General features: G+C 39.6%; 2 protein-coding genes, 1 long non-coding RNA gene and 1 other non-coding gene across 4 annotated transcripts in view; all 4 read right to left on the bottom strand.

The window, feature by feature from the left end:
• Positions 1-22,138, bottom strand: part of LOC118213033 — a 199,754-nt gene that overhangs the window by 74,053 nt on the left and 103,563 nt on the right. The gene's annotated exons all lie outside the window — the stretch shown is intronic.
• Positions 1-22,138, bottom strand: part of LOC118213375 — an 83,229-nt gene that overhangs the window by 28,695 nt on the left and 32,396 nt on the right. The window lies entirely within an intron of this gene.
• On the bottom strand, positions 1,525-4,148 carry LOC118213387. Its single transcript, XR_004762407.1, has 4 exons — positions 3,761-4,148; positions 2,312-2,395; positions 1,946-2,038; positions 1,525-1,668 (listed from the first exon to the last, which is right to left on the bottom strand). It is a non-coding gene; the product is annotated as an uncharacterized LOC118213387 (long non-coding RNA).
• On the bottom strand, positions 19,343-19,414 carry trnae-cuc. Its single transcript has one exon. It is a non-coding gene; the product is annotated as a tRNA-Glu (tRNA).

Genomic DNA, 22,138 nt, shown 5'->3' with positions numbered 1-22,138 from the left:
ATTGATTCAAGTCTGTTGCAGGATTGTCTCTTTTGTTTTGTATTAATTTGAAACCATAAATTACTTAAAATACTGGCAGCGTAGTTAAAACCTGAAATGGTTGCACTTCTGTCTCATTCCCACTGTATATTTTCCAACTGGTGATAGTGTAAATTTGTGAGAACAATATCCCCCCATTAACAATGTGTATGTGTGCTTCCCTAGTGAATTAAAACTGTAGTTCAGGTATTTGATCTGAATACTAAATACCTCTAAGCTGCTGGGGTTCCGATTCTCAGCTATAGGACTTTCTGTACTGTGGTCCCATCTCTGTCTGTGACCCTCTCTGCTGCCCTGTCTGTAACCCTCTCTGCTGACCCCTGTCTGTAACACTCTCTGCTGACCCCTGTCTGTGACCCTCTCTGCTGCCCCCTGTCTGTAACACTCTCTGCTGACCCCTGTCTGTGACCCTCTCTGCTGCCCCCTGTCTGTAACACTCTCTGCTGCCCCCTGTCTGTGACCCTCCCTGCTGCCCCCTGCCTGTAACCCCCTCTGCTGCCCCCTGTCTACAACCTCCTCTGCTTCCCGCTCTCTGTAACCCTCTCTGCTGCCCTGTCTGTGACCCTCTCTGCTGCCCCCTGTCTGTGACCCTTTCTACTGCCCCCTGTCTGTAACCCCCTCTGCTGCCCCCTGTCTGTACCCCACTTTGTTGCCCCCTCTGCTACCCTCTGCCTGTAACACACTCTGCTGCCCCCTGTCTGTACCCCACTCTGTTGCCCCCTCTCTATAACCCCCTCTGCTTTGTATTTACCCCTTTCTGCTGACCCCTGTCTTAATAAAGTGAAGAAAAAAAGTGCAGACTAACTGCTCTCCTAAAACATAAATAAAAAATATTGTAATTGTATCCTGTTTGGCAGGGCCAAGTGCTTGGTTTGGAAACTGAACCACATTAAATAACTACAGAAGTGCTGCACTCCAAGCAGTACTGGAGACTCAGAAATTTCATTTCTTCAAGCAACAATAGCTGATGGCACTAGCAATGGCAGCCTCAACATTAGGAGATTGCACAGCCATTTTAGGAAAGAAAAATGCTTTTTAACTGCCTCAGCACTTCTCCTATCACTACACACCTGATTTTGCTGAGATGTCGATGACTGGCTTTTTGTTTTGCAGCTCAGGAAAATGAGCTTCAACTCTTTTTTCATTCTAAGGTAAAATGAAATGGCAGTGTTACCACAAACAGCGAAAGGAACTTCCAGGTCGAGGTACAATACCGCTCATTTTAAAGGTTTTACATTATAACTTATTTTGTACAACCAGGCTTAAAATGTATTAAGATATACAGCCTAGTTGGATTTGTAAAAGATAAACATACTCATAATTAGTCAAATGCATTTACTACAGGTAGTTTGTACTTACTCTGTATTCTGCATACCTGCATTTCAGAAAGTAACAAAGATGGTGAACATTTACCAAAATATGACAATATTACATGCATAATGTTCTTGTCAATTTGAAGGAATCTGAGTTATATGTGAGTATCAGCCATATTTGATATGTACCAAATATGTAATATTTCCAAATACTTACAGTATGCATAGATCTGTAAAACTAGCCAACAGGCCAAAAAGAAAGACTCAAGGGGAAAGATGATCAACCGAAGATCTTCCACAGTTCGTTCCCCATTTTCTGAAAGTAAACACACGTTTACAAAAACCCTTACAGAGAATCCCCCAGTTTGGTCTTGTGATTTCTAGAGTTAGCACATGTGCAGTCACATTTATCAGAAGTGGTCATGTTTAAAATTGGAATTTAACACCTATGAATGTGTGGGTGGTACAAAATACAATGTAAATTAGGCAGTAGGTATACATTTTTAGATCAGAATACTTGACTTCTCACAGAAAAGGAAGTAATCACCTCAGATGTTTTCATTAAGATGTAAAATGGTGTTTACTGTACTCACCTGCTTTCAGAATTACTTCTGTTGCTAGAGCAGCTGAATTAAGGACACTTAGGACAGCAGAACCAATCACATATACTAGGATATGAAGAACAGCTGAAAAGCAATGCCTGTTTTAGTAAGTATGTAAGACTAAGGCAAAAAAACCTTGCCATGCTTTTTGAACTATTTTCATTTTTACTTGCATGAAAATAGTTCAAAACACAAACTGATTTTTAATTTTTTTTTCTGGTTTTACAGTTCCTGATACAGAAAAAAATGTTCAGACTGGCTGTGTGTTTCAACAAAATATTATTTAAAACCAGTTGAAAGACTATTAAGCTGCATAATCAATGATTAAAATGCATTGATGTTATAATGATACTGTACCAGGGAAATTACTCCTGTGCTTAAATTCCTGTATTGCATTCAGGATGTAGAGGAATGCAATGAAAGACATCAGTGCTGGGTATTCTGCAGTAACACAAATATCAGTTCATTAAAGTTATGAAAAAGATAATAAAATTATTTCAATATTTGCATTCATTTTTAATTAAACAAAAAAAGAGCTAATGAAGTTAATAACAGTGTTTTTTCCAGGACTGAAAATTTTGGTTGATAATGTCATGTGTATTTTAACAGACTGCAGTCTGTGCAGTGATTAATAATGTAATAATGGGGGTGAGATGTGTGGTGCAGTCTGTAGGATGAATCCCCGTGTGGGTCTGATCCCCTGCCACGGCACCCTGTGAGCCTGTCACCCTCTACGAATAATTAAAAATATGAAAAAAGGGCAGGCATTCCTTTTGTAAATAACTGTAATCATCGGGGTGTCGGGTGGCTCATCTCATTAAGTCACTGTTCTAGTGCATGGATGGGTCCCACGGTCTGGTATCTGTTAAGACACTGTTCTAATGCATGGATGGGTCCCACGGTCTGGTATCTGTTAAGTCACTGTTCTAATGCATGGATGGGTCCCACGGTCTGGTATCTGTTCAGTCACTGTTCTAATGCATGGATGGGTCCCACGGTCTGGTATCTGTTAAGACACTGTTCTAGTGCATGGATGGGCCCCACGGTCTGGTATCTGTTCAGTCACTGTTCTAATGCATGGATGGGTCCCACAGTCTGGTATCTGTTAAGACACTGTTCTAGTGCATGGATGGGCCCCACGGTCTGGTATCTGTTCAGTCACTGTTCTAATGCATGGATGGGTCCCACAGTCTGGTATCTCTTGAGTCACTGTTCTACAGCCTGGATAGGCCCCATGGTTGGGTATCTGTTAAGTCACTGTTCTAGTGCATGGATGAGCCCCAGGATTGCGGACTGAATGCCAACTGTGCCGATGGCCCAACAAGGTGATGCATAATTAGTGGGGGAACAAGCCAAATTTTGGGGATGGTTCAGTCAGCTAGGATCCACAATGCTTTCTCATGACCCCTACTGGTTAATCAGAAACCTGTGATCTGCTTGCTAAAGCTGCACAAGTGTTTTCCTCTGACTCATGTCTGTGCAAAGCTTGGCTTATGGGCCGCGGTGTGAAAAGAAGCAGCTGGTGAGATTCCGAGGAGAGCTTGTGCTCATCTACACTCTCGCATCAGTTGTGGAGATGTGATGTAGCAAGGAAAATGCAATCATGTGTAATGATAAATAAATACAATGTGATTTTCCCCAGTACTTCTCCCAGTCCTATACATGTACACATATGCCCATTATGCAAAAATGTTCAGCCAGTCTTAAGCTATGTACAATACACCAGAGCAGACAAAGCTTAATCAATCAAGAACAACAAAATAATTCAATGAATATTAATATATCAACAAATACCACATTCCATACCTTTATCCCTTTCTGAAAGGATGATCAGAACCAGAAGGTAGAGTGTTCTTTTAAGAATGAAAATAAGCACATCAGGGACTTTGTCACATAGATCTGAAAGAAAATGTGTTGGTATTAAGTCAGAAAAACCATGTTATATTTACTGGATTTATTATATTTTTCTATCATTATTTTTTTCTGGCAATGAATGATGGTATAGACATCTTCATAAAATGATGTTCGGCAGTTTTATTATATGGGTTATTAACCTGTAACATTATAAGAAACCTACACCAAAATAGGCTTGCCACGGTGTTTGGTTTAACTGGTGGCATATGGTGTGAGAGTCTACACCTCCACCCTCAATACTGTTATTTCATAATTAAAATAAAAGTAAAAAATTTAAGAAAAGTACAGCTAAAACATTTCAATGCTACATGAATAATAAAACATTTATTATATTCTCATGATACTCAATACCATCAGTTCTAATAAGCGAGTAATAAAATCAGGTGTATTTGTATCACAAAATGGTGCTCATTTTATCAACGTTATTCAGAATTTTGGATAGATGACCTCTTTGCTCTCTGCATATTCATGGCAAAAATCTGCAATGCAGGCTTTATAATTCAAACGCTCATGAAGCACAGGTTTTGCTAGCTAGCTATATAGGTTCCATGCATGAATGTAGTCTACTAATTTCTGAATTATCATTTATCAAAGTTGGGTACTTGGGGTGAGTGGGCGGGGTTGAAGAAAAAAAAATCCTGCATAGTATGCCTTTAAGTAAGATGTCCATTTCTGCCAGCACCATTGCCTTTATCAGGTCTTAATGCAAGTCAGTGACTCCATATTATAAATGTCATTAGCAATGTCCATCCATTGGGCCACTGCAGGGGGATCTGTGGAGAACCAATGCCTCCTGATGGCCTTTTTACATGCAGCCAGCAAGACTTTCAACAGGTATTTGTCATAGGTGCGCAAAACATTGGGCAGGTCACACAGGTACAGAGAGACAAAAGAGTATTTAACTTTGAAGCCCAGTATCTTGTTGATTGATGAACGTCCTCCCAGAATAAAAACTGAATAAAATACACAGGTCCAGAAAATGAGTGCATGGTCAACCATTACTAGCCCACATTACCTTGTTTTACTACACTGTATAAAATATATATGCTGAAGCCAAACCTTCCTATGACCTGATATAAGAATTCCTAAACCATACAGTCAAACGCTTTTTCTGCGTCCAGATTGACCAACATTGTGCTAGTCTTTTCCTTTCCAAAATCGGATTATAATAAACTACAGTTAAGTTACAATACTCGTAACAATAAAGAATAGAACAAACTATCCAACTACAATTATATTTTGCTCCTGGGGCGGCAAAATACCACAAAATACCTGACCTCCGGTCAGCAAGAAGGTGGCCGAATTAGCTAAGCGGCTAATTTGAAAGGAAAGAAACGAGAAAAATTCCCCCTTGGGTTGTTAAAAACTCAAACTAATATCAAATGCACACTTGAAAGCACAATAAAATCCTTAAACCAACTTTTCCAAACACCTCCTTCCCCTCACTCCTTTCATCACAAACAGAAAATGTGTGTCAGATAAAAGCAATCGAGCAACAACAGAAACAAGCAATAAACTCAAAAATAACTTAAAACATCCAGTCAGCACTAGTGGCTTACTACTAGTTAAGTAATTTAGAATCATTTTCTGTAGCCTACTTCAGTATAACTGATGTACTAAAAGCTGTAAGGAGATTCAAGTATACGCCTAAGCATATTTTCCTGAAGTGCATAATAGTTCAAAAGTGACCCAAGCACACTTTCTTATTTTAATAAAGTATGATATATTAGCGTGCTTATAAAACTTTGTCTGGTCCACCTTGTCAAAGTTCCCTTAAGCCAAAAACTGGTGATTCAAGTTGTATATCTATCATATGATATCATGAAATACATCCCAGCACCACTCCATTCTAAAATTCTGGGCATAATCCGTAGGTTAGCACATAACAAAATTGAAGTGAGCCCCAGCCTCGTTCTTGGGCTAATGAAACTGAATGCACAGGCAAAGATGTTATTCTTGAGAAACTACTGAAAATGCATGATAAAAGGACTGCATCTTATTCCTGAACTCCCCTCAGTGCCAGAATGAGAACATCAAACAACAGAAAAAATACATCCCAGTTCAAGCAAGGTTTATGTTTCCATGCCTCTTTGTATATAAAGTTACCAATATTTCATTGTCCACTAAATCTTTTTGGAACTACTCGGGTGTCTGAACATTAATCAGTGACAAACATTCACATGAGTGCCTTACAATTACATCTCCATGTGTAATGTTACATTTCACACTGAGTAGGGAATGAAGACATGCAGCTAACATGCATTAGCTAAGCTGGCTGACATTAGCTAAGGTCACAAGAAAAAAAAAAAAAAGTTGCTAATTATACATCTAATTAATACATTTGGCCATCATGTGAAGCAAACATATTTTTATGTAGAGTCTTATTCATCAGTGACAAATATCTGCAATATGAATAATGCCATACATGTTTCTAACCAACAACAAACTGCAATTAGACAAGTTACGGTGCATTCAAGTTACGTGTCCAATGTTGCCGCAGCCTGTGGAGTGTTTGAACAACTCTAACGGGCAGTGACAAACTATCAAAACTTTGTGCTGACGTGTGATCTCGGCAGCTAAAAATTCTATTAAAAATACTGAAAAATATGCTCTCTCAACACTAAAATACTGTTTAATAGCTTATAACCTAGCCTACAGTTTTCCAGGATGTCACAAATATTTCCAGGACATTTGACAAGATCCTAATTTTCCAGATCCTTTGCATGACTGGAAAACTAGTCCCTAAGATTCCAGATTTTCAAGGATACATGGGAACCCTGGTGGAAATTTGTCTGAGCAAGCAAGCCTATTTACAATTTAGCTGCAAGCAGTAACTCCTGAGGTCCAAGCAGCAGAACAACAGTTGACAAGCACAGAAAATCTATGAAGGTCGATACAAACTTTAGATATATATGTTGATGATGGAGCATACCATCAACATAGGGAATTGTCTGATGCAACAGTGATTCTTTTTCAATATTTTTAAAATATTTGGATCGCTATAGCACCACCACATGGTTGGATTGGGCTACAACTTCAGGCCTGGAGTCTTAATATAGCCACCAATATGCCTACCAAGTCTCATAATTTATGTCACCTGGTTATGAAATTATTAGCATATTGGAGAATAGCCAAAATTTCACTAAATTTTCGCTAAATTTTTGCTAAATTTGTCCATATTTTTAAAGAAGTGCTAGAAAAGTGATGCCAGTATAAAAGTATGTGAGTTGAGCCAAAACACCAAATCATGCACAAATTGGTTAATTTTTTGAAGGAGAAGAGGCATTGTAAGTATTTTGAATAATTCAAAAGAGTGGCACGTAATGCACTTCTGGGTTAAACTTCCCCACTCCGCTTCATTGCTGCTTTGAACTTATTCAACAAATTTAACAAGCTATAGGCAGTTAACATAATGCTGAATAGCTACCTACAGGAACAGTTTCAAATCCACAGTCGTTTCTCCATCCTTCAAATTTATTGTAATCACCTGCTGTAGCTAGTCATTTAAGATTAATTCCACTGCCACCACTTGTACTCGTTCCAACAATGGATTAATACCACCACCTACTGAACACCACCTCTCGAGCATGTTTCAACAATGGGGATTGAGTGACTCAGCAAAGATTTAACATTCTCATTACAAATCAAAACAGTATGAGTAGCAAGTTATACTTACAGTCATACCCTCTTTTGTCTAAAGCAGTTTCCAGTGATAACTGAATATCATATAAAGCAGGTTGAATAAACCAAATAATGAACACTGAAAAACAGAAAGGTACACAATAAAGATGTTTGTTATAAATGGATGCTGGTGAATCTCTTTGATTTACTATATACATTTATTTTAAATATAAGTAATATAGTAACAAACCTTAATGATTACTAATAAAAGATCACTAAGCACACAAAGAATATCAATTCCCATATTCCACACTTAAAGGACAACACCTGTAATTTTCATTTTTTCAGTATAGTCAGCACATCCTATGAAAATACCTAAACTGACATTTTCCTACTACATTTAGCGTTCAACTAGGAAAACCATTCATTTCAGTTGTGCGCTCAAGTTGTTAAATATAGCTCAGGAAGACATATTTTCATTTTCAGAAAATACAACTTATTATGATGAAACTTATGGCCAGTGTTGTTTTTACCAAATTTATTTCCCAATGGAGCAGATGATTAATTTCAAAGAGGCCAATTTTCAGCATTTTCATGCCTCACCAAACCACTTTCCACATATCAAAAAAGCGAACGTTATTACTTTATAAAGTTGTTTCAGTAAAAAATACAAAGGCCAGGTTCCTCGTAATGGGAATTATGCTGACCAAAGCAACAGGATGTCTCTCTTTTTGGCTTCTAAGTTTTACAACTTCCGGTATATCAGCATTGGATGGACAAAGTTTGTAGACCTAAAGCACGCGAGTTTGCATTTTTTGAGCCATGGGTTCCCTCGGCAGATTTCCAATGCTGTTTTTCCATAGGGATTTTGTTTTCTGCAGAAAATAAGGGCTGTGGTAAATGAAGGCCTAAGAGAGTTTCACATTTTGTTCTATGAGATAAATTACACCCCTTAATATCTCAACCGTGAAATTTGAAGCCGTTTTGTGCTTTAAAAGAGTTAGTTGCTAACAAGTTGCTATATTATAATAGACTAGAAGGCATATTTAGTACTCAGAATCTCTTGGCAGATATTGAGATGTAATGAAGAAATTACATTACCTAATGACAAATAAGTCAGTTGGCCATATACCCAAGGGTACTCAAAGAGTTAGGTGAGATCTTCTTTAAACCACTGGCAGGTATTTTTAGACAGTCTTTAGAAACCTGAGAAATACCTGAGGACTGGAAACAAGGTAATATCATACCAATATATAAGAAAGGGGACCGTATTGATCCAGGAAGCTACAGGCCTGTCAGTTTAACATGCATCACATGTAAAATATTGGAATCTACCTTTAGAGACAAGTTAGAAGTGTTTCTTGAAAATAATAACATCCTAAGGGATCGCCAGCATGGTTTTCGCAAGGGAAGGTCATGCTTGACAAACCTTCTGGTATTCTTTGAAGAAGCTACCAAGTGTTTTGATTATAACAAGCCTTATGATATTATATACTTAGGCTTCCAAAAGGCATTTGATAAGGTACGACATGAGAGACTTGTTGGTGAAATAAAGACAGTAGGAATTAGAGGACCTATTTCATAATGGATTCAGAACTGGCTACAGGGTAGAACATAAAGAATAGTAGTATGAGGGATATTATCTGAGCATTGAACTGTTGGAAGTAGAGTCCCACAAGGATCAGTACTGGGACCACTGCTCTTCCTCATTTATATCAATGACCTTGACAGGGACATAGAAAGTACAAAAGTCAAATTTGCAAATGTTACAAACCTGGGAGGCCCAGCTAATAGTTTGGAATCTACTAAAGTACTCCAAGAAGATTTAAACAAAATACATAAGTGGGCAGAAACCTGGCAAATGAAATTTAATATAGCCAAATGTAAAGTTCTACAAGTGGGAAATAAAAACATTAGGCAGGATTAATGGGAGGAACAAAGTTGGAATGTGCTCAATTTGAAAAAGACTTGGGAGCAATGTTGATAAAGGCCTTTCAAGTTCTAGGCACTGCGCTGTAGCAGTAAAAAAGGCCAACAGGATGCTGGGATGTATAGCCAGAAGTATTGAGTATAAATCCAAGGAAATTATACTTATACAATACAATTGTTAGACCTCACTTGGAGTGTTGTGTGCAGTTCTGGGGACCGTACTACAAGAAAGATATAGAGGCTCTGGAAAAGGTTGAAAGAAGAGCAACCAAATTGATTCCTGGTAAAGCTAACAGCTATGAGGAAAGAGGTAAGATGCTTAATCCCTTTAAGTTTAGCAAAAGGAGACAGGTGATTTGATTGAGGCTTTTAAATTCATAAAGGGGATCAACAAAGTGAACTACAAGAGATTCTTCAGGTTAAGTTCTGCTATTAGAACGAGGGGACATAAATGGAAATTAGCAAAAGGTACAGACAGGAAGAATTTTTCACGCAGAGAGTGGTCAATGTGTGGAATAGCCTGCCTGGTCACGTAGTAGAGGCAGAAACTCTGGGGATTTTCAAGAGGAGGCTTGATAAGGTGCTAGATACTATCTAGTCAGTAGGTAATCAGAGCACTTGGTATAATAATGGGTGTCATTTATCTCATAGACAAAACGTGAAACTCTCTTAGTCCTACGTTAACCACAGACATTATTTTCTACAGAAAATGAAATCCCTATGGGAAAAAAACATTGGAAATCTGCAGAGGGAACCCATAGTGGAAGAAACTTCTGAGTTGGCCTCCAAAAATGTCATCACGGTAACAATTTATTGTTTGCAGGATAAATTTACTCATAGTTGAAGCAAAATATTATCAGTTTTGGTCTATTCATAGGATATGTCGACAATACTGCAATTTTTTAAATGTCCAGTGTTATCATTTAAGTTTTATTTTAAATGGTAAAATTTTCAGCCATGAAATACAGCAGATCTATTTTGAATAGAACATGGTATTGATATCAAAGGGATATTTCACTTTGGTATAACACAAGTAATTTTTCAGAGCTTTACCCCATTGTATTTGCATTGCGTGCATAGACCTACTGCCAACATCAGTAGTCCCTGATGACCATTAACGGCAGCGCCATTCCTCTTGGTTTTCTGGTTCCCAGTTCATTCCCATAAATTTCTAAGATGTCGCCAAAATGAATCTTTTTAAAACACAAACTACGGAGAATAATAGGTCGATAAAAGAGAAAACTAAAACGTCAGATGGTCCAAAGTTTTTCAAGCTGATAAGCTGTTTTCAGGTTTAGCTTAGTCTGACTCACAGGATATAGACTGTGGGTATAAACCTGCCATTGGCCGACTAGTTCAGTCAGAATTCTCCTCCCCTTCCGCTATCTGGATGTTACCGTTTTTGCAAGGGGATCGTCGCTGCATCCTGGGCTTAGCGTCGCCCAAGACGATTGTGATTGGTTTAAAGAAACACAAACAAGCCAGTGCGTTTTTTTCCCCTATACCAGAATGATAATGGGTTGAGCCAGACCAAAGAGATTCTCTTTGGGCAGACCTTTCTCCAGCGCTGGCACAGTGCTGAAACGAAGTGTGGAGATAGGTCTGGCTATGCGAGACTAGGTTTAGCTTAGCTAAATTGAATACATTCAGACTGGCTACTGCAAAGAAATACAGGAAGCCGTAGTTAGATTTTTAAAAATATTCACATCCATGTGAATACATTATTGTGCTAAATGATACATTGCTTAATCAAAATAATGTTTTCAGGGTCTCCTTTTTCTGTTATAAGGCAATGAAACATTGAAAATACATCAGATATTCAAAATCTTGGGACCGCTTGACATTTGTCCTCTCTTTCATCAACCTATTATTCTCTGTAGTTCGTGTTTTAGAAAGATTAATTTCAGCAACATCAGCGGTGCTGCCGTTAATGGTCAACAGGGACATCAGGGCTGTGTCCCAAACCGCATACTTCCATGCTCCGAGCGCGTATAGCGAGCATGCCTCCATCTTGGAGTGCGAGTCCAAACCGAAGTTCGGTAGTGCGGAGTACGGTAGTGAGGAGCATGAAAGTTTGGTTTGGGACACAGCCCAGATTGTAGCTGTCGCAGAAAAATGATTTATTATATTTCTTACTTTGAATATCTTTTATTTCTTTTCAGTGTGAAATGTTTGTTAGAATAGACATTATTATAGTGACACCTACTGTTCAATTCATTGTGCTTTATGGAATGGATAGATACTGTAGTCACGTGACTGAGTTCACTTATCAGATCTAAGATGTGCATGCGTTCAGAACCACCGGGAGATTCATACATGGGGCGACATAGCTCAGGAGTTAAGAGCGATTGTCTGGCAGTTGGAGGGTTGCCGGTTCAAACCCCGCCCTGGGCATGTTGAAGTGTCCTTGAGCAAGACACCTAACCCCTAACTGCTCTGGCAAATGAGAGGCATCAATTGTAAAGTGCTTTGGATAAAAGCGCTATATAAATGCAGTCCATTTACCATACAGAAAAGAGCTCTTAACGTCAATGAAGAGTCTCAGTCTGTAACAACTCCTAGATTTTTGGTCAGAAGGCGCACACGGTATATGATTGTTTTGTTATCTAGCTTTATTTGTGCAATTTATTATCGTATTACAACTTTGTCTGTATGGACATTTCATACGTACACTAAAAGGTTGTGCCTAGCAGGTCATATTGCTACGAAAACTTTCATGGACACTTAAAGAACAAAAAAAGGAAATGGCTGCTAGCCAACAGAGACTCGGTTTGTGTATATAATTTACTTGTGCTTTGTCTTTCTAAAAATAGAATATTTTATGTCATTCCAGTTTTTCAGTGTTTGCCTGAGTTAAAAGGAAGACAATAAATGCACAGATTACACAGATGTTGCCAGTATTCACAGCCATGGCAAACACAAAGGGTCAAGCTCCACAAAAATACTTCTGTTATAGGCAACCAAAGTAATATATATCCATTTAAGGCAAACCATAACTCACAAGACACTACCAATCACAAATCTTACAAAAATAATTTGGAGTTCAAATTTACTGCAGAACAAAGTGTTTGAAGAATGCTAGTTACAGCAAACTTTTTAATTTATGGCAGCTTATATTCTCATGTGATCTTAACAAGTTGGAAAAAGTTATTATAGTTAACACATTTTTGCTGTCTGGCATTTAAACAAAATAACATGGCGTTGACAGATGTATGAATTGTTATCAACACAATAATTAGGAAATGTATTTACATGGTGATTCTATTCATAAAGATGCAAAAAAACATTCAGTTATCAAAAATTGACACACAGATCAAAGCTAGTTAATAAGATTTTGAAGCATGTCCTGTGTGCTTCACAATCTAGCATTGTTTTGAATTCGGACTATGCCACATTTCATCCATGAAAGTCAATCAACTTCTACACGCTCTGTTGGTAAGTAGACAAAACTGTCTCTGGAATTCTTTGAGAATATGCCATTAATGCTCAACTGGGTTCAGATTTGGTGGCTGAGATGGCCGTGACATATGAATAATGTCAGTGCCATGCTCCTCAATCCACTATAAGGGATTGACTTTATATGATCATTGCAATTGCACATAACCCTGAAGATATGGCATAAAACTAGTCATGATCTGTTTCCAGGGGTATTCTTCATCTACAGAGACACCCTTTTCTGCAGGAAAATTAAATGAACATGGCGTGAAGATAATAACTCTCTACCATTAAAGACTGCCATTAAGTGTGCCTTCTAAGGATGCCTGTTCACCCAAGCCACGCCAGATAAATGTACCGAAAATACACCATTATGGAGCAACCAAAACCTGCTGGAAATCAGCGCTCAGATGTAGTTTGTTAGGTTGGTAGCATTTTTCCACTGTTCAGTAGTCCATAGCCTGTACTCCTTGCACTTTGACTAACTGCATGGACTGCACAACTCTGGAGTATGAGCTTTGATCTGTTACCCTGCGGTTGGGATGTCTTTCCCTCATCATTCCAATGCTGACATCACAATAATGCAGTGGTGTCAAACTCTAGTCCTGCAGGGCTGCAGTGCCAGCAGGTATTTGTGGTTTCCATTCAGTCAGCAGCCAGTTAAGGCCTTCAGTACAAGGTGTGTAGATTATTTAGCCAATTAACAGCTTAAGTGAATCACTGGTGCTGAAACACACCAAAAACCAGTAGACACTGCAGCCCACCAGGACTGGATTTTGACACACTAACCGTATAAATTCTGGGATGTTAACTTAATTAACTTGTTTAACTTGATGAGCCACATGGATGTGACAGCCACATATTTGCTGTCCTTCATTTACTCAACGGTTTACACTTCTGTGCACTACCTGTACAGGCTTGGCATTGCTTATTATTAATTATTTTAAAGGGCAACTTACCCACTGAAAAACCATATGCAGAACGTGTGATAATCAGAAAGAATATTTCTATATCAGTGCTGTCAAGATGAAAAAAAGACAAACCTGTAAATACAGAAAAGGAGAATGTTTCAGACATTTGGTTACTAATGCATATGGATACACATTTCAGTCTTACATTTTTGCTGCACAATAAAGCCACTAGTATCAGATGTCCATTTGGACATATTTAACGAGGACACCAGTAAGGTGAAACAATTATGTGCAGGAGCTTAAACATGAGAAACAGATGGATAATAATGAGGTACACAGGAATCCACTATTAAGCAGGTAGAGGAAAATTCACCATGACAACCCATCATGCAAAACAATAAGCAATATGCTACATTACTGAATTAAGCAAAAAAACTGTAGGTGACTGACATTTTACAATTTAAAGGGACTTTAATAACAAATACCATTTTTTTGCATTACCATTCTATTATGCTAGACCATACCTAATTGTTTCATAGATCTTGCGATGCACTTGGACACATCAGCAGTGATGTAACCAGGGGTTATGGGGTGTTTCGGGTCTTTCAACAATCATGCACTCTCACCTAGGCCCTAGTTTGTGTGCAAGTAGCATGTGTTGTCCATGGATCTCCCCTCTTGATCCACAGCCATCTTGACACCCTCTCTAGCCTCAGCGGTGTCCTTGATGGATTTCATGCTGTGCTGTCCTGTGATGCCAAGGAGCTCAATGGCGCCCCTCTCCCAGGGCCTTCAGGCAACAGCTGAGGATTTGTTAGAGTGATCCTCTTCTCTGGCACAGTGGGCAAACCGGTCTCTCAACCATACCCCACAGTAAAGGTTGGCTGGGCTGGGGTGAACGTCTTAGATCAACTGGATCAGAAACTTCATCTGGAGTGGCTCACCCTTCCAGAGCTCCGCCCAAGAGATCTTCCATTCCATCGCTTGCTCCCATCTGATCCATGTGCCCTGCTGCTGCATCCCCAGCATCCCACAAGAGTGAACTTCCTCCACCCCTCCTCAAACCAGCTGACATCTCTCTTTGCCTTGGGCCTTTTCGTATCAAGTTCTTTGGACGCTACCGAGCCCTGCATGCCCAGATGCCACTGATCCCACCAGGAGGCTGTGCTGCAGCTGTGACTCAGCCTGGTCGACTGCCTCCTGTGCCCTCCATTTCCTCCCAGTCCTCACTTCAATGCTGGCTGTGGAGACTCTGTATTGAAGCACCTCTCTTGAACGAGTGACCATGAACTCCTGAGTCAGGCTGCTTCTCCAACTGGTGTAGATCCAGAGGTGACTATCACACTGAAGCAGTTGTAATAGTCCAGAATGAGGTCCCTGATCTTGCCTGGAACATGGCGCTGGACCAGCACTACTTCCACCAGCTTCTGTGGTATGGACCTGTAGGCACTGGCATAGTCCAGCCGCAGAGGCTCTGCAGTTCCCCAGGTCTTGCTCCCGTGCTCAGTTGCTGTAGGAGCTGTTGGAGGTGCTGGTCAATCTCCTCTTTAGGGCATGCGAGGTGGCCACTTCATTTCTGCCCAAGCAGCTGCCTGGTGAAGCCAAAAGGGTGCATGATGAAGGCCCTGGCCCTCTCTCTGCCCTTCCTTCTGTGCCACTCTGCTCTGTGGAGAGTGATGAGCTTCCTCCTGACGATGTTCTGGGCACTGTGGGGTGACTCCGAGCCTGGCTCCTCCTGCATCTCACCTGATGTTGCTCCTGTGCATTGCACCACTTGCTCCCCCCTCAAGCGTCTCATCTTGGCCTGGTGGATCTTCAGGCCACGTGGGTTTTTGCAGACCTTGCCACATACACATACTGCACTCATAGTTGATTTTTTAAAACTTTTTAGCTTGGGTTGTTGCCTGTGTGTCTGTCTGGCTGGGGTGCTCATTCTCTCCCCCTCTTGTGGCATCCCTGGGGGTATTTCTGTGTAAGGGTTTCCGTAGCTTGTTTCTGGGCTCTTCCTTTCAGGAGCTGCAGGTTGGGGTGCTAACCCTCCCTGCTTTGGTTGCCATCTCTCTGAGCTGTCCACTGTCTCTCCAGCTGTCGCCACATTATTCATGGTTGTCATCCAGCCTGTTCCTGGACGTCACTGGCTAAGCCAGACAGAACTAGTTGTATCACATATCTTGCAATGCACTACCTACCATTCTAATGCTTAAATCACCATACCTAGAGTATATACCTTAATCTTACCTGTCATATTTACCCATGCCATAAAAAGTCAATTGTATTGCTTATTATGTATGCATTAGGAGACTTTAAATTGACTTTAAATTAAATTGAAAAGGCTATATAATTGCATGATATATTGTCAATTAGGTTGGTTAGGGGTCTCTTCCCTGTTCATTGCTCTCTGTAGGGTTGGGTATCGACACCCGGTTCTGAATTGGAAGCAGTTCCAAATTTCCATGAACCAGGAATTCATTAAGAAATGTTTGTTTCAGATTTGCTTATCGAATCCTGAAAATGTATTTTCACTCACATTCTCGCTGAACGAGTGAAATGCATGGAGCATTAAGTCTATAAAAGTCTATAAAAATGTTCAACTGCCAGGACCAGCTGCTCTAACATTCACATCCCTGGTTAAGGCATGCATCATCACAGCATGTAGATGGTGGTTTACAACATGGCTGACCACAGTAAACTGTTTAAAGTGTGGCTAAGCTGCGGTCAATTAATTTCATGCAAGGGAGGAAGTGCCTCCAGTATCTACGTACATTTGCTGCAGCATAAACTTCAGCATTGCACCACTTTTGATGAGCACCAAAATCCCATTAACACCCCAGATTGAGTTAGCGCTAGTAGCACCTCAAAATCAAGTAACAAACAAAATACAAAACAGGTACATTCAACTTTTATATGGCAAAACAGAGAATGTTTTTAGTTAATTGGCTGGTACAACACATGTTGCGGAGGAAACCATTTACGTCCTCACTCTCCAAAATCAGCCACAGGAATTACAGCATGAACATGACTTAAATTAGCTAATGGGACATTCAAAATTAGGGAGGGAATTGGGCATAGAAAACTTAAATAAATAAAAAACAAAGTAAAACAAAGCAGGCAGACTTACTTTCAATATAACCCCATATGGCGAATGCAATGGACATCAGGATTCATGGAACGGAGACTTGAAGGCAATATAGCAACACAGCTCTGTTGCTTTTACCTAAGCAAATAAAAATGCAGTATTCACACACATATTGTCATGTTTTGGGCTTTTGTATGATTCGCTACATTATGTGTACTCCTGGTTGCTGTAGTTTGAATGGGAATGACCTCAGCGAGCATCAGTCATGTAGTTCAGTTAGACTGCTGTGTGAAAAAATATCCTGTAATGGCAGCCTGGTTTTCATGACTATTTGATTTACTTCCATAATAAAGGTAAGTAACAATATATGTATTTAGATGGACCCTAGGTGCCTGGGCTGAGTTTAGGTTTTTGGTGGCCCTAAACAAGACTTTGCATGTGGTCCCTAAAAGTTCCCATCACAACCACTAAATTACTATGGAGGTTTAGCAAAAGTCACAAATCTGTAGAATGGTTTCACATTTGTAAATGGAGTTTCACAAATCTGTAGAACTGATTCATAAATTTGTAAATTAATGTGAGAATACACGCAATAACAGTTTCACAACTTCAGTAAAGACAACTCAGTAATTACAACCTCTCAAATCAACCTCTTGCATCCTCTCATTTTCACCAAATTTTGCAGTGTACCCTGATTTGAAAACTTGTAAAATGGGATTTGTAGTTGTGCTAATACTAACGCTCTGAAGGAGAGTGACAATGTCTGTTCTTCCAACCAATTAGATGAGTGGATTTGGGATGACGCTATACTGCCATTATTTTCCATCACTGACAAGACTTTGTGGGTATAATGATTCAACCAGCGCAAGCATGAAGGATACTATCCATACTTCCAGCCGTACTGACAGTCTGAAAGGTAAGAAGTAGAACTTACTGCAACACCTGGTGCTCCATCCATATTTTCCTATCTCTTCGTTGAGAATGCTATGAATCGTAAACTAAATGCTTTTTTATATGTTTATACTATCGAATTGCACCGTATGCCAGTGAATGCTAGGCTACTGGCTATCTTGTCTAGCTAACTCAATGCAAGGCATGGTGCTTCATGCATTATATTGCTCTGTTGAGAATAGTATCAGTTGGTGAAGCCAATTGTGGTTAATCCAGGTTAATGGGACCCAATTCTCTTTTAACTTGTCTAAATGAATTGCATTTAATGTACATAATTTCAAGTTAATGTGTTTTGGGAGAATATAGTATATGGCAGAATTGGTATTTCTTATTGGAACACAGTCCGTTGAAAACAATACACGGTGTAATACTGGCAGTTAATTAATGACTCTGCACATTCTGTGTGGCCTGGTTTTCTGAGCCCATTCTTCAGACTGAACTGTTACTGCTCAGGTCATCATCCTTCCATTGCTCATGTGATTCTCACCATCTTCATCAGTGACAGAGCCCCTGGATGGACAACTCACTTGGAAAAAAGAGAAATTTAGTTCCTGCTAGACCCAACAATAAAGGAGAAAGTGGAACGCAGGGCTGGAACTGATAGCCACCACACCCTGTTGAAAATTCCAGCTTAAACCAGCCTAAGCTGATCAAGCTGGTTTAAGCTGTGTTCTCCTCACTTTTAGCTGGTTGGCCAGCTGTTGACCAGCCTATATAGTCAACTAGTCCACCAGTTTGACCACCAGCTTACTCTATCAGCTAAACTGTAGGAAGATTTTGAGACTCCCCATGATTGTGATGACGACACATGTTAAAGTTAGGGTATTCCCATCAATGTTGATCTGGTTCCTCCAAACTCTCGATGCTCCATGGTAAAAGTACATCACATGTATGACTATTCACTCATATAATCAATATGTAATCCAATAAACCTGTATCATTAGTTGCAGCTGAGCTTATGGAAACGCAAGAAACCACAGTATCAACTGTAGAGAAAAAGCAAAAGAATGCAGATGGTTTAAAAAAACCACACTTACTTACTCAGCAGAAAACATTAATCAAATACTAACCATACACTTATATTTTCAAACTGATCAACTGCTAATAAATGTGCTAGAAGACTAATATTTTACAGTGACCCCTATGTAACCTGAATACAATGGAAAATTACAGGAGGCTGTGACTTGTATTCTTAATGGAAAATTACAGAAATAAAGACTAATATTTTTTGAGGGAAAGTTGGGGTAACTTTCCACAATGACGTTATCACCCAAGAACAGAAAATCATTGTGGTGCCAAGAAGGTCAGGTAGACCCAAGAACAGGAAATCATTGTGGTGCCAAGAAGGACAGATGGTATTTTGTGTTAGGGGGAGTTGTGGGGTGCACAGTGTATAAAATGAATGTAAAACTGACAATCGAGGTTCAATTCTGCAGAATTAATCCGGCTTTGTGCAAATAAAGCCTTTTCTGAAGAGCTTGCTGCTGTGGTATCTTTTCCCTCGCGAAGTTGTTTTATACAAATTAATGATTGGACTTTGAATTTTGTCAGTTCCCTAACCGGGAATCGAACCCCAGTCACGGCGGTGAGAGCGCCGAATCCTAACCACTAGACCACCAGCGAAACCAGCTTTGTCCAGCAAGAACCAGCTTTAACCAGCAACAGACCAGCTATGACCAGCTAGAAATGTCGAAAACACATCTTAAACCAGCTTAGAATCCCAGCTGGTCTTAGCTGGAATTTTCAGCAGGGCAGCTCTACATTATGGCATATTTGTGGGGTTTCTCCAGCCACATTGGGCACATAATGACCTAATGCCCGCTTCCTTATCATTCAGCTAGCATGACATAAGTTGTCCAACTCACTTATTTTTCACCAGTTGTGGATGGCAATTTCGTTCCGTGCCCTAGTTCAGTATACAAAAACCAAGGTGTATTGCTGAAATTTTGATTGAAGTGTGGTAAACTAGACGTTACAGTATGCATACAAAACACAAGACAGAAAAATGTAATCATCTTTCCGTTAGAATCCTGTTCTGATACATTTGAAAAGAAAGCGCAGGCTAATGCGGCTAGAGAAGGTGGGTGCTCGCAGAGTTTAGCCGCGTAGCTGATAACAGCGAGCTAGCTAAGCCACGGGGTTTCTGAGAGCCGAGAGACAGCTGGTGAAATCCTGTGTGGTGACAGATAGAGCACTGCTAGGAAATCCGAGCAGTCACCATGGCCAGAAGAACACGGAATGCCATTCGGAACGTTTAGCTAGACGAAGGATAAACAGAAAAAACTTGCTGTCTCCAAAATGACTTAGCAACAGACTCTCCAGAGCAGCAGCACATTGCCTTTTAAATATTTTTACAGGATGTGAAATATTAAATTTAAAGCATATTAGTTTATTTACAGTAGTTTTGGGGCAGCTGTAGGGGTGTGCAGAGACGTCATTATCTGTATCTGTATCTGTTCAACCAACAAAATTATCTGTATCTGTATTCGGATAGAAGACTGGAAGTGGGCGTGGTTTATACCGGAAGCCACGTTAAATCAGGCAAATGTTGTATTTTCTAACCTAATATTCATTGGCAATTCAATGGCATATTATTCATTATGAATATATTTCCAAATCCTTATACTGTACTTTTCATCTCTCTCTCTCTCTTTTTATTTTTCACTAAACTAAGTTTTATGAACTGTCTGAACCCCAGCACCCCCCCTTTAACTGGGGTACATTGAACCATCAGAAACAGAAAAAAATGGTTTATAAATCGAAAGATTCTGTTTTGCATTGGAAATAGAAACTATTTGCAGTAAAGATATAGAAACATATCCTTCAGTTGAAGGGAATAATCTTAAATTTCAATGATTCTACGTTCGCGATTCTTGATGTGTTAACGTTACTGCAGTTCGCTAGGGAAACGTGAATTACTACTTTACAAAAGTAATTACATAACAGTAATAGCCTACATGAAAAAAAAACTTCCAGGTCAATTTGTGCATATTTAAAAAAAAAACTATTCATGAACAAATTCATGCAAAATACAGCAACAGCTGTATTTTATCATACATTCAGTGTCCAACTGTGTGCAGTGAGTTATCATTGCTGTATAAGGAAAAGACCCAAGAAATGGTGTGAAATACAGTGTTAAATAGTTGTACACACCTACCTTTTTTGATTTTTTCTTTCTTGATTTTTTCTCATCTTTATTTGTTTATGTACCAAAGAGCAGGAATGCAGCTTATAACTGCAAAAGCCGCTGCAGCAATGGTAAAACCCAGGACACATAAATGTAAGGTGGACAAACCTATAACAGATGTCAATGGATCAAAGGCTGAACATAAGAACTTGTGGTAGCACCGCTGGAACAAGCATGATGTTTCTTCCTCCTCTGTAAGGGAAAGGTGTCTTTTTACAACCTATTTATTTCCAAACCTGCAATACAAGAACCAAACCAACAACAGCAAAACAGGCCCTGTCACACTTACACTGGGGGGCATCTCTATCCCTGTTCCCCAAGCATTAAGACACTGTTAAAAATAAATACTATTATTAAGCATTAACTAATTAATAATTGATAATAAATAATAGTTAATGTGTATAAAAGATACAGATGGCAATAATTTAGAAGAGGTTCGTTCATTTAGCAGATTCTCTTGTCCAGAGTGGCTTCCAGTGTAGGAGAAATAGACCTGCGTTTACCTGATTAATATGAACAATAGCGTCAGACAAGGCCGACAACATCAGTGAGTAAAGATACAACAGTGAGTAAAAATACACCACCGAGTAAAGATAAACAGTGAGTAAAGATACACCATTGAGTAAAGAGTACAGTGAGTAAAGATACACCATTAGGTAAAGATAGAACAGTGAGTAAAGATACACCAGTGAGTAAAGATACATTACATTTATTTGGCAGACGCTTTTATCCAAAGCGACGTACAAAAAGTGCATTTCATGGTCATGGACAACTAAAAAACACAGGTTCAATAAGATACAATACTTATTTTGTACAGCTATTTCTAGCCAAGAACACAGTTTAGCAGTTAACACTATTCTGACCTAATCTCTGCAAAGCCAACTAGGCAGAAGAACAAGCTACAGTATTAGGACAAATACTGTCATGAAATGGGGGGGGGGGGGGGGGGGGGGTGGATCTAGAATGAAATATACAGAGTGGTGGTAGTTAGTCCAGGTATAGTCTGAAGAGATGTGTCTTCAGACCACGGCAGAAGATGGGTAGTGAGGGAGAGGTTCGAAGAGGGACAGGGAGTTTGTTCCACCACTGGGGAGCTAGGGTGGAGAAGCTCTGTGATCTCTTTGCTCGGGTGGGAGGGGGTACAAGGCGCCCTGCTGCCT

The sequence above is a fragment of the Anguilla anguilla genome, chromosome 14, assembly GCF_013347855.1.
Source record: "Anguilla anguilla isolate fAngAng1 chromosome 14, fAngAng1.pri, whole genome shotgun sequence".
Taxonomy (NCBI): domain Eukaryota; kingdom Metazoa; phylum Chordata; class Actinopteri; order Anguilliformes; family Anguillidae; genus Anguilla; species Anguilla anguilla.
Note: the sequence above shows the minus strand (reverse complement) of the source record. Positions and strands in the feature narration are given on the sequence as shown.